The 22,650-nt window shown below is 40.7% G+C and overlaps 1 non-coding gene across 1 annotated transcript; it reads right to left on the bottom strand.

The window, feature by feature from the left end:
* Positions 1 to 358: 358 nt before the first annotated feature.
* LOC137965281 (small nucleolar RNA R71) lies at positions 359 to 465 on the bottom strand. Its single transcript, XR_011116046.1, has one exon. It is a non-coding gene; the product is annotated as a small nucleolar RNA R71 (small nucleolar RNA).
* Between the last annotated feature and the right edge of the window lie 22,185 nt (positions 466 to 22,650).

Below are 22,650 nucleotides of genomic sequence, written 5' to 3'. Positions count from 1 at the left end.
TAGAGCCCTGAGGGATTATTCTATCCCATCCCATTTCACATCACCTTCTTGCATTATATTGCCACCCACTACAGCCGCCAGTTATGAGTTGAAACCGGGTGTGATCCAACTCCTCCCTACATTCTATGGGTTGGAGAAGGAGGACCCATATTACCATATCAAGGAATTCTTAGATATTTGTGCAACCTTCAAATTCCAGAATTTCTCAGATGACTCTATCCGGTTAAGACTTTTTCCATTTTCACTTAAGGATAAGGCCAAGTCTTGGCTTAATTCCTTAGAGGTGGGCAGCATTACTTCATGGGACACATTAGTCACAAAATTTTTGTCCAAGTACTTTCCCATTCAGAGAACTATAGCCCTCAGGAGAGAAATCTCCAACTTTATGTAGCAGGAGGGTGAACACTTTTACGAGGCTTGGGAGAAATGGAAGGATTTGATCCGTAGGTGTCCGCATCATGGGTTTGAGAAATGGCATTTAGTGCAATACTTTTATCAAGGTCTTACACCCCAGGTTAGATCCATGGTAGATGCAACAAGTGGTGGGAGTTTGATGGGTAAGAGTGCTAGTGAGGCGTGGGATTTTTTTGAAACGTTGAGTGATCAATCTCAGCAATGGGGTTCGTCATTTAATGTTGATAGGAGATCCCACGAAGCCAAAAGAGGGGGTCTCTACGAGGTTAGTGAAACACCTATGCTCATGGCCAAGATTGAGGGGTTGACTAGAAAAATTGATGCCCTTATGGTGTCCAAGAGTTCACCTGCTCCTAACCCATCTACTGTATGTGCCATATGCTCTGGTTCATCTCATCCCAGACAAATGTGTCCATCTAGTTCATCCTACCCAGAGCTCATTGAGGACTTGAATGCAGTCCAGAATTTTCATAGACCAAACCGGAACGATCCTTTTTTAGAAACATATAATCCGGGTTGGGCTAGGCACCCAAATTTCTCATGGTCCAAGGGCCCACAGGTTGGGAGTCCTCTAGGGTTTACTCAACCCCAAGTTCTGCGCCCACACTTCACTCAACAACCATTGATTCCACAAAAACCTTCACTTGAGGATACAATTTAATTATTCATGCAAAATACACAGTCCTCCATTGCTAAACTTGAAATGCAAGTGAGTCAGTTGGCCAGCCACATGAGTGAACAAGCACAAAATAGACTCCCGAGTCAAACCATTCCTAACCCCAAAAGCACACATGAGAGTGGGTTGAATTCCAAACCTCACCATGAGCAAGCCAAATCCATAACCACCCTTAGGAGTGATCGTGAGTTGAACAATGGGGTAGGGACCACTAAGTCTAAGGAGTCAAAGGATGACAATGGGGACACATCATTGGGTGAAGAACCTCCAAGTTCCCCACCAACAGCCAAGCAGATCCCTAACCAAGTCCCACTAGCTCCTTATCCGCAGAGGTTATCGGGCCCACCTAGGAAAGGAGATAGAATGCATGAAACGTTGGAACTGTTTAGTAAGGTTCACGTTAGCATTCCACTTCTTGATGCTATTAGGCAAGTCCCTACTTATGCCCGATTTTTGAAAGACCTTCGTACACAGAAGAGAAAACAACATGTTAACAAAAAGGTCTTTCTTACTGAGAACGTAAGCTCAATTCTGAAGCACAACACTCCTCCTAAAGTTAAAGATCCTGGATGTCCCACAATTTCATGTGTCATTGGGGAACATACCATCCAAAGAGCTCTTCTTGACTTAGGGGCAAGTGTGAATTTGCTTCCTTTCTTTGTGTACCAGCAATTAGGTTTGGGGGAATTGAAGCCTACTCCCATCACACTTCAACTAGCTGACCGTTCTGTCAAGATACCACGAGGAATAGTTGAAGATGTTTTGATAAAAGTGGACAAATTTCTGTTCTTGGTTGATTTTATTGTTCTTGATACAGAACCAGTAGTCAATGTGACCAACCAAATTCCTGTCATCATAGGACGTCCCTTCTTAGCCACATCTAATTCTATCATTCATTGTAAAAGTGGTGAGTTGTAGTTGTCTTTTGGAAATTTTAAGGTCTCATCGAATGTATTTAATGTCGGGCACCACCCACTTGAGTCTGATGATCTGAGTCCTGCATTTAAGATAGAAACTGTTATGCTTGATGACGAATCCACTCTTGAATCTTTTGAGTCTTGCATAACATCTTTAGACATGAACTATTTTGATGAGGAAACATATTTCCGAGAGGTTAATTCTTTACTCAATTCTGTACCACAGTTGGAGGAAGCTTATGAGGTTATCACAACTGATCATCCACAGGATCTTCCTCTTGACTTGGACAAACCTCTTGAAACTTCCAAGCTAGATCTTAAGGCACTTCCTCCCACGTTGAAGTATGCGTTCTTGGGGCCCATGAACTCATTACCAGTCATTATTTCCTCTGATTTGAGTACTGGGCAGGAGGAACAATTGACTGAAGTTTTACAAGCACACAGAGAGGCATTGGGGTGGACTCTTGAGGCCTTAAAAGGGATTAGCACTTCCATATGCATGCATCGTATTCATTTGGAGGAGGGGACTAAAGCCTCACGTGAGATGCAACATAGGTTAAATCTCCATATGCTGGAGGTTGTGAGAGAAGAAGTCATCTGGTTGCTTGTGACAGGAATCATTTACCCTATTTTTGATAGCACCTGGGTGAGTTCAATTCAATTTGTCCCTAAGAAAGGGGGGATAACGATAATGAAAAATAAGAGTGGTGAATTGATTCCCACAAGAACTATCACCAAGTGGTGTGTCTGCATTGACTATAGAAAACTTAATTCCGCCACTAGGAAGGATCACTTCCCATTACCTTTCATTGATCAGGTACTAAAGCGATTGGCCGGCCACAATTTTTATTGCTTCTTAGATGGATACTCCGGCTACAATCAGATTCCCATTGCTCCAGAAAACCAGGAAAAGACCACATTCACGTGTCCGTTTGGCACCTATGCTTACAAATGCATGCCTTTTGGTTTATGCAATGCGCCCGCCACTTTCCAACGGTGCATGATGAGTATCTTTTCTGACATGATTGGTGAATTTTTAGAGGTCTTTATGGATGACTTTTCTGTGTTTGGCTCAAGTTTTGATACATGTATGCACAATCTTTCACTTGTATTGTCCCGTTGCATTAAGTCCAATTTAGTCTTGAATTGGGAGAAATGCCACTTCATGGTAAAAGAAGGAATTGTTTTAGGACATGTAGTGTCTGAGCGGGTTGTAGAAGTGGACAAAGCCAAGGTTGACCTAATTGCCAATCTGCCACCACCTACTTTTGTGAAGGGGGTGCGTTCTTTCCTTGGCCATGTTGGGTTCTATAGGCGTTTCATTAAAGACTTTAGCATAATTTCTCTTCCTTTGACGAATTTACTTGCTCAAGATGTTGCTTTTACCTTTGATGATGCCTGTATTCATGCTTTTGAGACACTGAAGAAATGTTTGTCCACTGCTCCCATTGTCCAACCCCCTATTTGGTCTTTGCTTTTTGAGTTTATGTGTGATGCCTCTGAATATGCATTGGGGGCTGTTTTGGGGCAAAAGACGGATAAAATGCCCTGTATCATTCAGTATGCTAGCCGCACTCTTCATGATGCTCAATTGAATTACACTACCATTGAGAAGGAGTTGCTAGCTGTTGTGTTTGCCTTGAACAAATTCAGATCATATCTATTAGGGTCAAAGGTTATAGTGTTCACTGATCATTCTACTTTGAAGTACTTATTATCCATCAAGGACACTAAACCTCGCTTGATTAGATGAATCTTGCAATTGCAAGAATTTGACCTTGAGATTCGAGATAAGAAGGGTTGTGAGAATGTTATTGTTGATTATCTACCTAGGATCTGTGTAGTACCTCAGGAAGGATTCCTTCCTTTAAATGATTCCTTCCCTGATGAACAACTTCTCCAAGTATCCCAGTTGCCTTGGTTTGCTGACATAGTCAACTATCTTGTAACTCATAAGATTCCTGATTATTGGAGTAAACAAGATCGGTTGAAATTCTTTTCCCAAGTCAAAAATTTTTTTTGGGATGACCCTTATTTGTTCAAGGTGTGTTCTGACCAAGTCATTAGGCGTTGTGTACATGAGCAAGACTTTGCCAACATTCTTGAATTTTGTCATTCCCACGCATGTGGTGGGCATTTTGGTGCTAGAAAGACCACGACTAAAGTCTTGCAATGTGGTTTCTATTGGCCTTCATTATTTAGAGATGCCCATGAGTTTTGTCAGGTGTGTGATAAATGCCAACGAACTGGTTGTTTGTCTAGGAAGAACATGATGCCTCTTAACCCCATTCTTATTGTTGAATTGTTTGATGTGTGGGGTATTGATTTCATGGGTCCTTTTCCTGTCTCGTTCGGCTATCAATACATCCTTGTTGCTATTGAATATGTCTTTAAATGGATTGAAGCTATATCATGTAAGACAAATGATCACAAAGTGGTGGTAAAGTTTTTAAAAGAAAATATCTTTAATCAGTTTGGTACCCCGAGAGCGATCATCAGTGATGGGGGACCTCATTTTTTTAACAGAGCATTTGAGACCTTATTGAAGAAATATTCCATCACTCATCGGGTGTCCACTCCGTACCACCCGCAAACTTGTGGTCAAGTGGAAATCTCTAATAGGGAGATCAAACGGATTTTGGAGAAGTCAGTTCACTTTGATAGGAAAGATTGGTCCACTCGATTGGACGATGCTTTATGGGCCTATCGAACCGCTTATAAGACTCCTCTTGGGATGTCTCCATTTCGCCTAGTGTTCGGCAAAGCATGTCATCTACCTGTTGAGCTTGAGCATAGAGCTTATTGGTCCATTAAGGCTTTGAATTTTGATTTAACTCAACCGGGTGAGGAGAGAAAGTTGCAATTGAATGAGTTGGAGGAGATACATCATGATGCTTAAGAGAATGCCAAACTGTATAAGGAGCGAACAAAGCTTTTACATGTTAAATCTATTTTTCGCAAGTCTTTAACTGTTGGGCAGAATGTTTTACTTTATAACTCACGATTGCATTTGTTTCTAGGGAAGGTAAGATCCAGGTGGTCCGGTCCATTTGAAGTTACACAGGTGTTTCCTCATGGCGCTATTGAGATCCGCAATCACAGAGATGGGTTGGTCTTCAAAGTTAACGGTTAGAGGCTCAAACCGTATCTTGAGAATGTCCCCACACCGGAGGAGGTGATGGTGATTTTCTTGGAGGAACCTGTCCTTTCATCTTGAATGCGTCAGAGTCTTGCTTACGACTATAAACTTAGCACATTGTGGGCAATCCCCACATTTCTATCTCTTTGTACATTACAGTTTTATTTTTATTTTATTTTTTTGGTTTATTCATTCTTATTTGCTGGCTGAGAGCATAAATGGTTCCGATAGTCGATGACCAGACTTTTGGTCCCTAGTTTGAGAGGCCTGTACTCAAACAACCGTTCTGGGATTGACCAATTCGATCTTGAAGTATTGAATGAAAACCTTATGGTGAGTAACTTAAGGACTTGTGTTTAGCGCGTGATTCCTGCTGTCTTCAGTGGGCAGTCACACGGAGATTTCTTCAAAGTGATGTGGGATAGCGTTTGGGGGGGGGGGGGGGGGGGGGGAACGACTCTCCTCTTAGTATGTGGTTAACATTAGTAGAGTTAAAATAAGTTGCTCAAATGTGTTTCAAAATTTTTCGTAAAACTATGTAGAATATGCCTATTAGAAATCTGATATCATTTGTTGTGATCCATGAGAATTCAGTGGGATAACTTACTATTGCATTAGACTTGGAACTTAGTTTCAAAAAGAGAACATCTAAATTTAGTGTTGGTCTATGTTAGTCTGAATATTCTTGTATGCCTGTTTGGACTCTTTCTTTTTTTATACCTCATTGAAATTCCTTGTTGTAACGTATGAATGCAAATGGAAATGCTCTTGCTTGCAAAAGACAGATAACTTTAGAAACAGCTTGGGTAAACCCAGGGACATGCACTGGAATAGTCGGATACTTAAAAATAAGTGCATGTGCAGTGAAGACGAATACAAAATGATGGTAATACCAAAAGTATTCAGTGAAACAAAAATTATGCTGGTAATAGCAAAAGTGCACTGGTAATAGCGTAAAATGGTTTTAAATCTGGAAGCAATGAGTTTCCTTAACTTTGATGATGAATTGTAATTTGAGAGAAGTTGCAAGTCAAGATTGAAATTGGTATATTTATTTTGTGAGATTGTCAGACAACAGGCTTACTCTACTATTTTCTCTTAATTGTGATGTGACCTGGATTTTATTGTTATTTGTTGCCTCTTTGTTCTGTTGAAGTAATTGCTTATGGGTCACATTGGTTCAGGTGGAGTAACAATGAGTGTATTTGGATTGATAATATGCTATATTTTACACAGGTTTTCAAATTGCGCAAGATCTCATATGATTTTCAGATATTTTACGATACTAAGTGTTAGTCATATGCTAATGAGGAGTAAATTTTCTTCAATTTTTCTTTTTATATTATTGATTTAGATGAATTTTGTGGGTAAATTCCATGCAAACCCTCACGAGACATAACTCGTCCACTACTGCAGAGTAGGGGTTTAACGGCTTGTTGCATGCGCTAAATGCAATCGTGCTCCCTACGAAAGTGGCATTTTATTTTCCTAGGCTTAATTTTGGTTCGATTGTTGTTTTGCTAGGGACTAGCAAAGATTTAGGTTTGGGGGTGTGATAGATGCCATATTCTGACATGAGAACTAGGTTAATTATAATAGAATAACCTTTATAATTGTGTTATAGGTGGTTATTTATCGGTTTTCAAATGAAATGAGCAGTTATTGAATTTGGCATTAATCACTGTTGATATTGCATATTTTTCTCTCTTGAATTATATTTCATTGTTTTTAAGGTTTATTTCTTCCTGAAATGCTTTTTATAGATTCAATTATGGAATTTCAGGAGAATTTTGGTGGAGAAGGAGATATTTACCAAAATGCCCTTAGTGAAATGGAGGTGATTTTTAGGTCAAATCGTTTTAAAATAAATAAGAGGGTATTAAAGGGAAGAGGAGGTGGAAGGGAAGGAGGGGCGTAAAGAGAAAATAGAGGGTGTGTCGACCAAAACAGAGCACCGGAAAAGGGGGAGACCCGACAGGAGTTTCCCACCGTCGTTCGCCGGGCCACTGTCTTTCGCCGTGCCACCGTCATCCACCGCCTTCCACCACAGTCCAGCAACTGAGAACAAACCCGAGGAGAGCTCGAGAGAGTCTCCATCGAGGTGAGTTCGACAGTCGTCGCTCGCCAGGCTGAGAAGTCTGGGGGAGACCCGAGAGGAGTTTCCCACCGTCGTTCGCCGGGCCACTGTCTTTCGCCGTGCCACCGTCATCCACCGCCTTCCACCACAGTCCAACAACCGAGAACAAACCCGAGGAGAGCTCGAGAGAGTCTCCATCGAGGTGAGTTCAACAGTCGTCGCTCGCCTGGCCTAGAAGTGATCCGAGAGGGCTTCTTCGGTGCCACTTCCACTTTCCGACTATCCTCCGGCGTCTATTACATATTTCTGACCGGTCCCGGAGCTATTCTGACTCCGACCAAGACTCGAGAGAGCCGGTTAGAGAACGTTAGCTCTGTTTCATTCTTCGCCAGACATTACCTCCATCCATCGGCTTCCAACCTTCGTCATTGGCATCGTCTCTATCTCCGGCCACTCACTCTTGCCAACCCGAAGCCATTGATTTTGGGAAATTGCAGCACCCGTGAGAACGAGTTGCTGCCCGAGCGAGAGGAAGGAGAAGGGGAGTAATTCGTCATTTTTGAATTTCATTTTTTATATAGTTTGAAAATTTTACACTCTTACTTAGAGAGATGCTTCTCCTTGAAAGATTGAAGTTGCCTAATCCTTTGTAGCATATTAAGGAATGATCAAGGAGCTTGTACTAATATGCATGCAAGGAATATTGAAAGAGATGGATGATTTTCAAAGAGATGACTCACTCTCTCTCTAAAGCACTTTTGGTGGGAATTTACAAGATAAATCTTTGTGGCTTGAGAATATGCCAATTAATGCTCATTCATTTCTTTGTAGATTGAGTTATACAAATTAAAAACAATTTGTGCATGTAATTAAAATATCATGCAAAAAAAGTAATTCAATATAATCATAGACAACCACACACCACAAGGAAATTGTCTTTTCATTCTCGATGTTACCCTAGTGGTAGTCATTGTCGAAGAACCAATCCTTGAGAAAAAATTCCACTATTACGTCCTAATAGTGGGAAAAATACAAAAAGATTCAGACTCTCACTTGCCAAGTGGAGCTCAATCTACGATTTTACACCAACCAATCTCCTTAAGAGGGTGCTAGATTGTAGCTCTAGCTAGACCTTTCTATTTAGATTATCAGGTTCGAGATGAAGCTTTCACAAATACATAGAAGAAAGAGAAAATTTTACATTCTTACTTAGAGAGATGCTTCTCCTTGAAAGATTGAAGTTGTCTCCTGCTTTGTAGCATATTAAGGAATGATCAAGGAGCTTGTACTATTATGCATGCAAGGAATATTGAAAGAGATGGATGACTTTCAAAGATATGAATCTCTCTCTCTGTCTCTCTCTCTCTAAAGCACTTTTGGTGGCAATTTACAAGGTAAATCTTTGTGGCTTGAGAATATGCCAATTAATGCTCATTCATTTCTTTGTGGATTGAGTTATTCAATTTTAAAACGATTTTTGCATATAATTAAAATAATATGCACAAAAGTAATTCAATATAATCATAGACAAGCACACACCACAAGGAAATTGTCTTTTTATTCTCGATGTTACCCTAGTGGTAGTCACTGTTGAAGAATCCATGCTTGGAAAAATTTCCGTTATTACGCTCTAATAGTAAGAAATATACAAAGAGATTCTAACTCTCACTTGCCAAGTATAGCTCAATCTATGATTTTACACCACCCAATCTCCTTAAGAGATGGGTGCTAGATTGTAGCTCTAGCTAGACCTTTCTATTTAGATTATCAGGTTTGAGATGAAGCTTTCATAAATACATAAAAGAAATGGAAAATTTTACACTCTTACTTATAGAGATGCTTCTCCTTGAAAGATTGAAGTTGCCTCCTTTTTAGAATATTAAGGAATGATCAAGGAGCTTGTACTATGATGCATGCAAGGATGATTGAAAGAGATGGATGATTTTGAAAGATATGACTCTCTTTCTTTCTCTCTAAAGTACTTTTGGTAGAAATTTACAAGGTAAATCTTTGTGGCTTGAGAATATGCCAATTAATGCTCATTCATTTCTTTGTGACTTGAGTTATTCAAATTAAAAACGATTTGTGCATGCAATTAAAATATCATGCAAAAAATTAATTCAATATAATCATAGACTTGCACACGCCACATGGAATTTGTCTTTTTGTTCTCGATGTTACCCTAGTGGTAGTCACTGTGGAAGAACCCATGCTTGGGAAAATTTCCACTATTACACTCTAATTGTAGGAAAAATACAAAGAGATTATGACTCTCACTTACTAAGTGTGGCTCAATCTACGATTTTACCAACCAATCTCCTTAAGAGATTAGTGTTAGATTGTAGCTCTAGCTAGACCTTTCTATTTAGATTATCAGGATCGAGATGAAGCTTTCACAAATACATAAAAGAAAGGGAAAAATTTACTCTCTTACTTAGAGAGATGCTTCTCCTTGAAAGATTGAAGTTGCCTCCTCCTTGTAGCATATTAAGGAATGATCAAGGAGCTTGTATTATTATGCATGCAAGGATGATTTTCAAAGATGTGACTCCCTCTCTTTCTCTCTTAAGCACTTTTGGTGGGAATTTACAAGATAAATCTTTGTGGCTTGAGAATATGCCAATTAATACTCATTCATTTATTTGTGGATTGAGTTATTGAAATTAAAAACGATTTGTGCATGTATTTAAAATATCATGCAAAAAAGTAATTCAATATAATCATACACAAGCACACACCACAAGGAAATCGTCTTTTTATTCTCGATGTTCCCCTAGTGGTAGTCACTGTTGAAGAACCCATGCTTGGGAAAAATTCCACTATTACGCTCTAATAGTTTGAAAAATACAATGAGATTCTGACTCTCACTTGAAAGAGATGGATGATTTTCAAAGATATGACTCTCTCTTTCACTCTAAACCACTTTTGGTGGGAATTTACAAGGTAAGTCTTTGTGTCTTGAGAATATGCCAATTAATGATCATTCATTTATTTATAGCTTCCCTAACTCAAACTAGTTGTTATTTGTCCATTGGCAAAAATCAAACCATTGATTGATTGATCACTGGTAAGTGATCGATTGATCAATCGATCATGATGGCAACTTTTTTGTCAAACAATGACTTATTGATTGATGAACTAATCGATCAATATGTTACCATTGGTCCAAAAAACTTAAGTTGATCGATCCTTGCCAGTGGCTGATTGATCAATCTAGATTCTCTCTGGCTGTGCATAACAAGTATGATCGATCAATGTATTTTTATTTGATCAATCATGCTTGAAGTCCCTTACTTGCAAGGTTATGACTAATCTATCAATCTAAAGGGATGATTGATCAATCGAATATTGTTGATCGATCATATTTTATTATTCTGCCTTGCACAGTTCTGGATGATCGATCAAAATCAGTGACTAGTCGATCATTCCAATGCTAGATAAAATTGTATATATTTATAAATCATGTGAGTTTCTCTCTAAGTAACATGTTTCTAAATGATGTATAAAATTGTATATATTCATAAATCATGTGAATTTCTCTCTAAGTGACATGTTTTTAAATGATTTATATGTTGATTCTAAACATGTCTATATGCAAATTATATCCTAAATCTCTAATCTCAGAAGTACTTAAAGGAATAGGAGTTTAGAATACTCTCTTGCAAATATTGACTGAGTTTAAATGTATGTCTTTGATGTTTGAACTCGAGTCTTCTTGTTGTCTTCTTCCTTGTGTGTGCTTCTTCAAGAATTGTTCCTAAAATTTCCTTGAGGTCTTTAAAGCTTTATTTTATGGTCCCTGGCCATGGATCGAGTAACTCGGCATGGGATTGGTGAATGCAGTGCTGTAAGAGAGCTGCTGCTCTCGGTAAGGAGGAAAAGAGTCTCCTTGCTGTTCTTGGTAAGGGTTGAGAAGCCCTTTCTGAAACCCTTTCTGCTCTCGGATAGGAAAGGGATGGGCCCTGGCTGCTCACTGCTGAGAGGGGTTAGGACCCTTCTTGCTTCTTTTTGCTGCTCATTGCTGAGAGGGGTTAGGGGTCCCTAACCCTGCTGCTCGCTGGACTAGAGGCTGAAGCACCTCTATTTTTGGTTGTTCTCGGTATAGGGGCTGGAAAGCCCATTCTTTGCTAGGAAAGAGAGAGAGGAACCCTCTCTTGCTACTGTGGACGGATGTGAGGCTATAGCCTCTGGTTGAGCTCGAAAAAAGGGAAAGAACTTCCCCCCTTGGTTTCAGTAAGAACAAGATCAAACAAAAATCATGAGAGAAAGAAGAAACTTAGATTCAAGAGGGAACCTGTAGCTAGAGCTCGTCAAGGAGACCTCCAAAACCCTAGAGCTCATCAAGGAGAAATCCAAACCATGTTTAACCTAATTCAGTGCTTGCTTTTCCTATACTCTTTTACCCTCTAAATAGGGTTTGATGTCATTAGAGTTTACGACTTATACTTAAAAGAAATATAAAATATGAAAGTAAAAGTAATTAACTCAGTGATTCATTGGCACCTCCATTGGGTGACTCTTTTAGTTATTGAGTCCTCAACATCTGCCCCCCTCCCTTGGAGAAAGAGCTAGTCCACAAGCTCGTAAGTTGGGTAGACTTGTTTGAAGTTGGCTAGTTGTTCCCATGTAGCAAGTGCTGGTTCAGTGTCCTTCCATTGGACTAGATACTCCCACTGGTCATTAACAAAGTGGGTACGTAATACCGTAGCTGGAGCATAAATAACCCGTCCATTGTCCACTAGAGGAAGTGACGGGTTGAAGAAGGAGGTGAGCCCTGAATGGGTTGAAGGAGACATGGAACACATAATGAAGTTTGGCTGTGGTGGGAAGTTTCAGTTGATAGGCGATTGGCTCGATGCGCTAAATAATAGATAAAGGCCCAAAGTACTTTGGAGAAAGTTTATTATGTTGTTGGCCAGCTATTGATTGTTGGCGGTAAGGTTGAAGTCGTAACCATATGTAGTCTCCTTCTTTGTATGCGATATCCCGGTGTCCCTTATCATAGAAGTCCTTCATATGAACTTGTGCTTTGACGATGTGAGCCAACATATTATGTAGCAACTGGTCCCATTCAATTAGTGCTGAGTCCAATCGGGTGGAGGCCAGAGTATACGAGAGAAGCCAAGCATCTCTTCCATATTGAACGCTGAAGGGAGTAGACTACAATGCAGTATGAAAGGAAGTGTTGTAAAAATATTCAACCCATGGTAGCCATTGAACCCAGCTTTTAGGATGATCGCCCACAAGACATCGAAGATACATTTCCACGATGTAGTTAACCATCTCTGTTTGATCATCTGTTTGAGGATGATAGATGACGAGAATTTCAACTTGGTGCCGCATAGACGAAAAAGTTCCCACCAAAAAGTGCTGGTAAAGACCTCTTCACGATCACTGACAATCGATTCTGGAATGTCATGTAAACGAACAATATGCTCGAGGAATATTTGTGCCACTCTGGATGTCGTATATGGGTGTGCCAAGGGAATAAAGTGAGCATACTTGGAGAACCTATCCACCACCACAAATACTATCAATTTTCAGGAAGGTTATGGAAGACCTTCGACGAAGTCCATAGATATATCGGTCGACAGTTGTGTAGGAAGTGCAAGTGGCAGCAGAGGACCTGCTGGACTTAAGTGTTCGGCCTTGTTATGTTGACACACCGGACATGATGTTACATATGCTGCAATGGAGGTCTTCATAGCCTGCCAATAGAAATCCGCTCGAATGCGATGCAATGTTTTCTATATGCTTTCATGAGTGCTGTCATGGTATGCGGAGATGATGGCTGAAACTAACTCTAAAGTGTGTGGTACATATAAGCGCAATTTGTAGTAAATAAGAGAATCCTGAATAGCCCATCTAGAGTCCAGTGCCCCCTCTGTAATGTTTTTGTGAAGATTGAGGAGAATCAGATTGCTGGCATTTTCCTCCTTGACCAAGTGTAAGAGAATAAAATGAAGCTGGCTGATAGCATAGAGAAGTGGCGGAATCTCCAAACGTCGTGACAAGGCATCAACCGCTTTGTTTAACCGCCCAACATGGTATTCCACTGTAAAGTTGAATCCCATCAATTTACTAGTCTAGTGTTGTTGAGGAGAAGTCGTGAGGTGCTGCTCTAGAAAATATTTAAGATTGTAATGATCAGTGCGAATGAGAAATGCACGGCCCCATAAGTACGGTCTCCAATGTTGGACAACTTTGGCCAACCCGATTAACTCGTGTTCATATGCTGCCAATTTGTGATGCCGTTCGGCCAATTGTATACTGAAATATGCAATAGGGTGAAAGTGCTGTTGTAGAACGCCCCCAATGCCCCCACCAGATGGGAAGTTACAGAATTTGTGCGGATGCAAGAGCTAATTTGAGATCTGAGAAGGACTGTTTTGCCTGGTCATTCCAAATAAAAGATTTTTTATTGAGGAAACTTGTCAATGGTTCTATTAATGGTCCATAATTCTTGATAAACTTTCTATAATATCCTGCTAATCCCAATAATCCTCTCAAAGCAGAGGTATTCATAGGTTGCGGCCAATCGGCAATGGCTTGAATTTTTTAGGAATCAATTGTGACCCCATCGTGGGAAATAATATGGCCAAGATAGGCCACATGTGATGTCACAAATGACCATTTAGATTTCTTTAAATATAGCTGATGTGCACATAATAGTTGAAATACCACCCTTAAATGCTCTAAATTCTGAGTTTCGGATTGGCTATAAATGAGTATGTCATACAAAACATAAGTAAAAATTTGTGGAGGCAGTTGCAGAATACCTCGTTCATTAATGCCTGGAATGTCGAGGGTGCGTTGGATAACTCAAATGGCATGACCACAAATTCAAAATGGCCATGATGAGTGTGGAAGGCAGTTTTCTCGATGTTGCCTGGATGCATACGAACCTGATGATATCCGGATCGCAAGTCCAATTTGGTGAATATATATGACCCATGTAATTCATCTAGAAGCTCCTCCACCACTGAAATAGGGAACTTGTCTTTCACAGTTTGTGCATTCAAATCCCGATAATCAACACAAAATTGCCATGTACCATAATGTTTCTTAACGAGGAGGACTGGTGAAGAAAATGGTGAATGACTGCTGCAAATAAGGCTTTGTTGCAGCATGGCTTGGCACTGTCTTTCGATTTCATCTTTCTAGAGGTGTGGGTACCAATAACGTCGAACTACCACAACCTCAGAGCCATGTTTTAAACATATCCGATGGTCACAGTGCCTCAAGGGAAGCAGCTCGGAGGGTTCTTGGAACAAGTCCGAGAATTCATCTTGGAGATGTTCTATAGTGTTTTCCGGATTGTCCTGTGTGTGTGAACTGTATGAATGTTATGCGGCTTGTCTACTTGACTGCCCTGTAATAGTACTTGGCATTCGTCCATTTCAAAACTCATAGTTAAAATAGTAAATTTCCATAAAATAGGGCCTAAGGTTTGCAACCATTTAATACCCAATACCATATCGAACCCAGCTAGAGGTATGACAAAAAAATTTTGAATGAAAGAAAGTCGTATCGATTGCGAATTTTACTTCTTTGTTGATGCCATAGCTAGGAACTTTCTCTCCATTGGAAATCAAAATAGTGGTTGTTGGGTGTGGAAGGATCTGTAGTTAAAGGTGTTGAGCAACTATTAAACTGAGAAAATTACGTGTACTTCCCAAATCCATAAGGCAGACCACGTCCTGGTCCATCACCCGAGTCTGGAATTGCATAGTTTTGGCAGATTTCTGGCCGGTAATGGCATGTAGAGAGATTTCTGGGGCATCTTCCTTAGTAGGATCATCAATCTATTCTGTTACAATGTGGGACCCACCATGGTGCATGAGCTGGTGGGACCCACCATGAGGACGTGGGATGCCAAGAAAGTCCTCACCCACACTAGCATGAGTTAAGAAGATAAGAAGCACAAGCTGAAATGAGTTAGAAGACTTGAAGATCAAGTGGGACCCACAAAGATACCACGAGCTGGAATCTTATCAATATGAGCTGGAAGATCGTGTGGGACCCACAAGGATAAGGCCATGAGCTGGCCTCCTCCCTTATCTCCACATTCTTGAAGAAGAATTATAGTTCAACTTGTATTAGAACTCTATTAGATTGTGTTATCCTTTCATGATAGACTTATCTTTGAGAGTTAGATTTGGAATGTAATTAGGAGATTTAAAGGTTAATTGTACAAGGACTCTATGACTTCCTCTACTATAAATAGAGGTGTTGTAATTCGGAATGAATCAAGTTCAACAATTTTTTCTTGAGTAAATCTCTCTCTCTTTGCTTGGCGCACCTCTTATTCCTCTTCTATTCTTCTCTCTACCCAAGATCCTTCTTCCCCTTTTCTCCTTTTTATTTCTCTCTTCCCTTGCTCAGAATATTGTTAAAGGGATCCTAAATTCAACATGGTATTAGAGTATTAAATTTAGGATCCCTACATCCAAAGGAATTCTCTAAGAATATATGATCAACACCACTCATGGAAGGCTCCTTGTGAAGGAAGATAAAAAAGTGTGAGATAAGTTCCTTCATTATTTTTTTATTACTTCAAGTTACTGGTTTCCATATTTAGAAGATGATTTAAAGATGAGTATGTGAAAATTTTTCATCTTATGAGATTGTAGATATTTTTGAATTTAGGATCCCTTTTCCATGATCACGAACAAGAGAAAGAAGAAAGAAAAACGAGAAAATGGGAGGAAAGTTCTCGATAGAGAAGAGAAAAAAATAAAAGGAGAAGAGTGGGCTGCGCCAAGTAAGGAGAGGGAGAGAGAAAACCAACTCGGTATTGAATGTGTGACTTGATTAATTTCGACTTACAAGATCTCTCTTTATAGTAGAGGAGAAGGTAGAGTTCTTATACAACTTATCATTCAATCCTAATTACATTCCAACTCTAACTCTTGAATATAAGTAAGTCTATTTAAACTAAACAACTAGAACACCAACTTGAGTAGAACTAGGAGTCCTTTATTATTCACGTGAGGGGAATTGATAAACCAGCTTGTAGCCTTATCCTTGTGGGCCCCTCATGATCTCCGAGCGCACCTTGATAAGAGTGCCAGCTGGTGAGATCTTTGTGGGTCCCACTTGATCTTCAATTCTTCTAAACCAATTCAGCTTGTGCTTCTTGCTTCCTTAACTGGTGCTTGCTTTGGGAGAGGACTCTTCTTGGTGTCCCACGTCCTATAGGACTCTTCTTGATGACCTACGTCCTTATGGTGGGTCTCACTAGCTCGAGCACCATGGTGGGTGCCACATTGTAACACTCCCCCTCAATCTGGGGGTGAGAAGACATCATAAATGTTCAGCTTACTGCATATGGTAGACATAATCTTGTGAGTGATTGGTTTGGTGAGGATTTCTGCAACTTGATTTTGTGATGAGATGTGCTTCAGGGATAAGAGACCAGCTTGGAATTTTTCTCGTATAAAGTGGCAATCTACCTCAATGTGCTTTGTCCTCTCATGGAAGACTGGATTAGATGCAATATTTATTGCTGCTTGATTATCATAGTATAGATCCATTGGATATTATTTATGATATCCCAATTTAGTGAGAAGAGACCTTATCTATAAGAGTTCACTTACAATGTGTGCCATTTCTCTGTTTTCAGCTTCTGCACTTGACCTTGCTACTACATTTTGTTTTTTGCTTTTCCATGTAATCAGATTTCCTCCAACCATCGTGCAAAAACCAGAAGTAGATTTTCTATCATCTGGGGATCCAGCCCAGTCTACATCCGTGAATCCCTCAATGTTGAAGTGACCATGTTTTTTATAGAGAAGCACCCTTCGAGGAGCCCCTTTCAGATAACATAGTATCCTCTCAAGTGCTTGCCAATGACTAAGTTGTGGCTTGTGCATATACTGACTTACCACACTTACTGCATATGAAATGTTTGGCCTCGTTACACATAAGTAAATAAGTTGTCCCACTAACCTTTGATATTTGCCAATATCGACATCTTCTCCAGTGCCTCCACATAATTTTATATTTGCATCCATAGGAGTGTCTACAGGTTTGCATCCCATCATACCTGTTTCTTCTAATAGATCAAGGGCATATTTTCTTTGGGATAGAATAATCCCATGTCTGGATTGTAAGACCTCAATACCCAAAAGTATTTAAGTAATCCAAGATCCTTTGTCTTGGATTCTGCGCATATTCTCTCTTTTATTTACTTAATGCCCTCAGAATCACTCCCAGTTAAAATAATATCATCAACATAAACAACTAAAATCACCTTACCTCTTGTTGTGTTCTCAATAAATACTGAGTAGTCTGCAGAGCATCTGTAAAAACCTGCCCATATGATGGCTTGACTAAATTTCTCAAACCATGCCCGTGGGGATCGCTTCAGTCCAAATAGAGATATTTAAGACGACATATGGACTACCCCTCAACTACATATCTAGGTGGTTGTTGCATATAAATCTCTTCATTGATATCACCATTGAGAAATGCATCTTTTACGTCCAGTTGATATATTGGCCATGATGAATTAGCTACCAAGGATAATAATATACGTACCGAGGTCATTTTTTCCATTGGAGAGAATGTCTCATCATAATCAATGCCATAGCATTGAGTGTATCCTTTTGAAACCAGTCAAGCCTTCAATCGTGCAATAGTCCCATCTGGATTATGTTTTACTGTATAAACCCACTTGCAACCAACGGTTTTTTTATCTATAGGTAGAGGAACCATTGACCATGTATGATTATCATTGAGTGACTTCATTTCTCCATACATTGCTGCCTTCCACCCTGGATGTTGGAGAGCCTCCTGATATGACTGCGAAACAGATATGGAGGAAATAGAAGAAAGAAACTGACAACATAAAGGTGAGAGGCGATGATGAGACACAAAATTTGAGATAGGATGAGAAGTAGAAGGTTAAGTGCATGAACGAGGTTATTTTCTTATAGCAATAGGATGAGTATCAAATTCATGACCAAAAATGACTGGTGATGAAGAACTTACCTCTGGTGGATCCTACAACTTGGCAGGTGTGGTATCGGCCATTGTCTCTGCGGGCCGAACAATCTCTGTATCACGAGGCACAACCGGTCGAGGAGAACTTGGTACTGATGACATACCAGGTGGAGCGCTATCAGAATAACATAAGGAGTCTTCAAAGAATGTTACATCCCTGGACATAAATAAACGTTGCAAAGAGGGACTATAAAAAACATAACCCTTTTGTGTGCAAGAGTATCCCAAAAAGATACACTTTATAGATTTAGGGTCAAGTTTGCTGTGACTAGGTAAAGTATTATGAACAAAACATTGACAACCGAAGACTTTCAATGGTAATGAAAATGGATCATCATGTGGTAATAGTCTAGAGTAGGGGGATTTATTCCCAAGAACATTAGACGGTAGACGATTTATAAGAAAACACGCTACCTCAAGAATATGACAATTTTTCCATTCGGCTACACCGTTTTGTTGAGGAGTGTAGGCACATGTTGTCTGATGGATAATACTATTCTCTTGACAAAAGGAGTCAAGGTCTTTTGAAATATACTCTTTGGCATTATTAGACCGGAGGATTTTTATCTTCTGACCCAACTGTATGAGTACCATCGCATAAAAAAATTTAAAAATAGATGGTATCTCAGAACACTCTTTAAAAATAAAGAACCAAGTTGTGCGAGTGAAATCATCAATAAAAGTGATAAAATATTTGGCTTGAGAAATATTAGAGACACTCAAAGGCCCTCAAACATCAGTTTGAATCAATGAAAAAGGAATGTTAATTTTGACTTCTGGACGAGGAGAGTATGTACTCCTTTGATATTTACTTAACTGACACACCTCACAACTGAATTCTGACCTCATCGTAAGAGATAGAAACATATGATGAAGAGATTGTATGGAAGGATGTCCCAACCAGTTGTGCCATATTCGTGTCTCATTCTCAGTAGTAGACACCTGTTGTGGACTCAATAGCACACCGAGTCACACAACGAAGAAGACAACAACAACTCACTCAATATGATTTAATTCTTATATTTCTTTGAGTAGGATTTATTTCTAATATTGTTTTAAGTAGGATTTATTTCTTATATTGTTTTAAGTAGGAGTTATTTCTAATTACTTTTTATGTAAGGGCATTATGGAGAATTATTGTAACCCTAACCTTAAAACTCCCTATTTAAGGGATAGGTATGAATGAAATAGGTAAGCTTTGAGATTTTAGAATAACCTAGTCTAAATAGGTTGGGATCACCTCTTGATCCCGAGTTTAGGGTTTACTCCAAAAATCCAACCTATCATTCACCCTCCATTGCCATCCATCTTCACCCAAATTCATCCACCATCATCTCTACTAAGAAAAGGAGCTTCCTGCCCCTTTTCTGAGCCCAAAGAGGAGGTCTATCCTCCTTCTCGGCAGCAGCAGCAAGAGAGGCCCAATTCCTCCCTTACCAAGCAGCAAAGTGAGGATTTTTATCCTCAAATCTTGAGCAATTCCGGGTGCAACGTGGGAGCTGATCATCGCATCAAAGAAGAGGTATTAATCTATCCCAAACTCGTGTTTCAAGTTATTTAAGAAAGAAGGATTGCATTCTTAGCTAGAGTAGCAACAAAGAGGGCCAAACCCTCTTTGCCTTGACCAAGAAAAGAGAGCACCTTGCTCTAGCAAGGTCAGCATTGATGTGGGGTCTTCTACCTAGCACAACAACTCGGTAGGACCCTCAAAAGAGGATCTTTCCTCCTGGCCAAGCATTGGTTAAGGAGAAATACTCATACACAGACCCTTGACGTGAAGTGAGTAAATTCTGAGTGCTGGATTCACAAATCCCATGCCGTGTTACTCGATCCATGACCCGGGACCGTAACAACTTGGTATCAGAGCAGGGTAACATGGGGGATAATATCAGCAATGAAGAAATCCAAATCAGGATACAAAAGATAGAAGATAGCCTTGAAACAGCACAACCAGTGTTGGGAAAGGTTTGTGGTTTGGAAGAAGAGATGAGCCGAATCATTAGCATGCTACAGGAGTTGAGGACAGAGAGACATCAGAGTCCAGAGGTGAGAGAGGTTGCTCAACCATATCACAAAAGAGGGGAGCAGTGGCCTGGGCGCACTGCTGTCCAAGCACCTCAGCATGGAGGCACAATCCCAAGGTACACCAAGTTAGAGTTTCCCTCTTTCAATGGTTCTGTGGATCCCGTAATTTGGTTGCATAGATGTGAAAATTTTTTTTTGAACCAAGGGACTACTGAATGGGATAAGGTGCAACTAGCCTCTTTCCATATGACAGATGAAGCCATGTTATGGGTGACTCAAGTAGAGAAAGAGAGACCGGGAATGACTTGGGGAGAATTTAAAAATCTATGCATAGTTAGATTTGGGCCTCCCGCCAACAGCAACCCCTTGGGAGAGTTAGTCCTATTGAGACAAACGGGTTCGGTGGAACACTATCAAAAACTCTTCTAGGAAAAGTTGGCTCATGCTGGAGAGAGGGTATTGGTTGACTAGCAGGTCTCAATGAGTATTTACGGCTAGAGGTAGAACTCCTTATGCCCACGGATCTAGCTCATGCCATGAATATGGCCCGAGCAATGGAACAACGACAACAGTTGCAGCAACGTAAGCCGGGTTGGTCGAGTGAGAGGAACACTTCCTCCACGTGGCAAGGGCGCCGCTATAATTCATCTCAGGGAGCATCTATAGCAGCACCATCCAGACACACTCCGACTACGACTCGGGTAGCCGATCCCCGCCCTGGTAATTCCCTACCGAGCTTTATAAAAAAATTGACAAGTGCGGAGATGGCAGAAAGGCGGTCCAAAAATCTCTGTTATAACTGCGATGAGCAGTATCGGGTCGGACACCAATGTAAACAATTATTTTGGCTCGAGATGGAGGATTCAGAGGATCCAGAGGAACCAGAGGATATTATCGAGGAGGAACCACCAGAGATATCCTTGCATGCTATTACTGTGCAGAAATCGCCTACTACAATGCAAGTCCGAGCTCATGTCATCGACTGAGAACTGGTGGGACTAGTCGACTCGGGGAGTACACACAATTTTCTGAGTTTGACAGCCGCACAACATCTCTAGCTCCAGATACACACTCATCCGACAGCCACCGTCTCAGTGGCCAATGGCGAGAAGGTCCCTAGCTATGGGATTAGTAAGGCGGTAACTTTTTCCATTGGATTTACTTCATTTAATGTGGAATTTTTTGTTATTCCCCTAGCGGGATTTGATATGGTTTTAGGCATTAAATGGTTACAAACATTGGGGCCCATTCTGTGGGACTTTTCGACTTTAACCATGAGCTTTGATTTGGCTGGAAGTCGGGTGCTCTTACAGGGCTATCAGGTGGATAGGGCCCACCGCATACACACTTTGCAAACACAGGATCAGGCTGACAATACTAGTGATGGTCTGGTTGAGGAGTTCTATGACCTCTTCCAGGAGCCTTCGGGGTTGCCTCCCATGAGGCACTGTGACCACAGGATCTGTCTGAAACCAGGTTCTGAGGTAGTGGTCGTGCGACCATACCGTTACCCACACCTTCAGAAGGACGTGATAGAGCGTCAGTGCCATGAGATATTGAAACAAGGTCTTATTCGTCCCAGCCGCTCCCCGTTCTCTTCACCCGTCTTACTTGTGAAGAAACATGATGGGACATGGAGGTTCTGCATGGATTATCGGGAGTTGAACGTGCAGACAGTAAAAGACAAGTTCCCGATTCCGGTAGTGGATGAGCTTCTGGATGACTTACATGGGTCGTGGTTATTCACTAAATTCGACCTCCGTTCGGGATACCATCAGGTCTGGATGCACCCCTTTGATATCGAGAAGACGGCGTTTCGCATGCACCATGGCCACTTTGAGTTCGTCGTCATGCCGTTCGGGTTATCCAATGCACCCTCCACTTTTCAAGCTTTGATGAATGAGGTATTTAGCCCCTATCTTCGAAAATTTGTTCTTGTATTTTTCGATGATATTTTTTATATATAGAAAGTCGGTTGAGGAGCACTTGGCACACTTGAGGATTATTTTTGACTTGTTAAGAGCACATCAGCTCTATTTGAAACACTCCAAGTGTTCTTTTGCGGCTTCACACGTGGGATATCTGGGACACATTATCTCACATGAGGGGGTTACGGTGGATCCCGAGAAGATCCGAGCTATTCACGAGTGGCCGCAACCACAGTCATGTTCTGCATTACGGGGTTTTCTGGGTCTTGCGGGCTACTACCGTAAATTTATTCAGAACTATGGGCCAGTGGCAGCACCATTGACGAGTTTACTCAAGAAAAATTCCTTTACTTGGAATGACGGGGCCACCACGTCGTTTGTGGCACTCAAAGCTGCCCTCGCATCCGCGCCAGTATTACAACTTCCCAACTTCAACGAATTGTTCGTGGTAGAGTGCGACGCTTCGG

This window comes from Aristolochia californica, unplaced genomic scaffold (assembly GCF_029961685.1).
Source record: "Aristolochia californica isolate CCGP_79_NKW_82.1479 unplaced genomic scaffold, dmAriCali1.0.hap1 SCAF_1, whole genome shotgun sequence".
Lineage (NCBI taxonomy): Eukaryota > Viridiplantae > Streptophyta > Magnoliopsida > Piperales > Aristolochiaceae > Aristolochia > Aristolochia californica.
This window is presented reverse-complemented; position numbering and strand designations above follow the sequence as displayed.